We start from the raw sequence: 2299 nt of genomic DNA on the forward strand, positions 1-2299 counted from the left end.
TGGATGAAGACTATGCCTGAGCTCAACATTCTAAACTTTCCCTTATCAAAATAACCTGCTTACTCCTATTACTGAGTGCTTATTCTGCAAAAAGCAGAGAACAACACTGAGTTCCTTACATCATATTATTACCCTGGATAAGAGACCCACACCACAGTAGAGGAAACAAATATTTGTCCTCACTGGAATAAACACATATTTTGGATATGTGTTTGCCTTCCTTGATGATAATGCTCTGCCAGCACCACTATTGTGGATTCACAGAATGTCTAATCCACTAACATGGTATTCTATGGAGAACTGACTTGGATGAAGGGAAATATTTCACAGCATAGGAAGTGCAACAATGGGATTATGGTCATGGAATCAACTTGTCTTACCATACACCTCATTGCTTAGAGGAAGTTGGCCTAATGGAAGGGTGGAGTTGATTATAAAAATTTAATTGCGGCACCGCTCAGGAAACAACCCCTTGATCAGATGGGGTTCTGCTTTACAGGGTATAGTTTTTGCTTGTAGAATTCTGCCTCCTTCCTGGCCAGAATCCATGAGTCTGAGAATGAAGTAATAGAAACGGTGTGGCTCCTCTCAACATCACATTTAATTACCCATTTGCAGAATATTTACTTTCTGTCCTAGACATGTTGACCTCTGTTGGTTTAAAGGTTTGGTTCCATAAGGGGAAAATTATTCCATTGTGAATGCAGCTATAGTAGCCCTGAATTAGAAGATGAAACTGACATTCAACCATTTAATGCTCCTTATGCCACTAAACCAACAAAAAAAAAGAGAGCTTCATTTATGAAGTGGAGTGATTGTTTCTGCTTACCTAGGCAAAATTTTAGTTGCTGCTATACAATTAAAGGAAGAAATTCTTTATGTTGAGCCCAGGTAATTCCCTAGGGTAACTTTTAGTATTTTTATGTCCGATAATAAAATCAATGTAAAATCACATAAATAAAAAAAAAATGCAGGGTGACTGAAATTGCAGAATGTTTCAAAATAAAGGTTTGGGTCACTTTACCTAGTAAAGAATGGAGTATAGCTGAGGTGCTAGCTCAGGGGAATAATGGAACAGAAATTGAAGAAAGAAACCGTAGATATAAAATATGAACTCATGCCCAGTTACAGAAATAAGAACTGTGGTGGCATTTCATATTTTCTCTGTGCTTGTTACTTTCAGGTGTTCATTTGCATATACTAATCATTCTGTTATTTCTCTTTTATTTATTTATTTATTTTTATTATACTTTAAGTTCTGGGATACATGTGCAGAATGTGCAGGTTTGTTTCATAAGTATGCACATGCCATGGTGGTTTGCTGCATGCATCAATCCGTCATCTACATTAGGTATTTCTGCTAATGCTATCTCTCCCCTAGCCCCCCATCCCCCGACAGGCCCTGGTGTGTGATATTCCCCTCCCTGTATCTGTATGCTCTCATTGTTCAACTCCCACTTATGAATCAGAACATGTGGTGTTTGGTTTTCTGTTCCTGCATTAGTTTGCTGAGAATGATGCTTTCGAGCTTCATCCATGTCCCTGCAAAGGACATGAACTCATCCTTTTTTATGGCTGCATAGTATTCCATGGTGTATAGGTGCTACATTTTCTTAATCCAGTCTATCATTGATGGGCTTTTGGGTTGGTTCCAAGTCTTTGCTATTGTGAACAGTGTCACAATAAACATACATGTGCATGTGACTTTATAGTAGAATGATTTATAATTTTTTGAGTCTATACCCAGTAATGGGATTGCTGGGTCAAATGGTATTTCTGGTTCTAGATGCTTAAAGAATTGTCACATTGTCTTCCACAATAGTTGAACTAATTTACACTCCCAGCAACAGTGGAAAAGCATTCCTATTTCTCCACATCTTCTCCAGCATCTGTTGTTTCCTGATGTTTTAACGATCCTTATTCTAACTGGCGTGAGATGGTATCCCTTTGTGGTTTTGATTTGCATTTCTCTAATGACCAGTGACAATGAGCTTTTTTAAATATGTTTCTTGGCCACATAAATGTCTTCTTTTGAGAAGTGTCTGTTCATATCCTTTGCCCACTTTTTGATTTTTTTTTCTTGTAAATTTGTTTAAGTTCCTTGTAGATTCTGGATATTAGCTCTTTGTCAGATGGATAGATTGCAAAAACGTTCTCCCATTCCGTAGGTTGCCTGTTCACTCTGATGATGGTTTCTTTTGCTGTGCAGAAGCTCTTCAGTTTAATTAGATCCCATTTGTCAATGTTGGCTTTTGTTGCCATTGCTTGTGGTGTTTTAGTCACAAATTCTTTGCCCATG

The sequence above is a fragment of the Gorilla gorilla genome, chromosome 1 (assembly GCF_029281585.2).
Source record: "Gorilla gorilla gorilla isolate KB3781 chromosome 1, NHGRI_mGorGor1-v2.1_pri, whole genome shotgun sequence".
In the NCBI taxonomy this organism is placed as follows: Eukaryota; Metazoa; Chordata; class Mammalia; order Primates; family Hominidae; genus Gorilla; species Gorilla gorilla.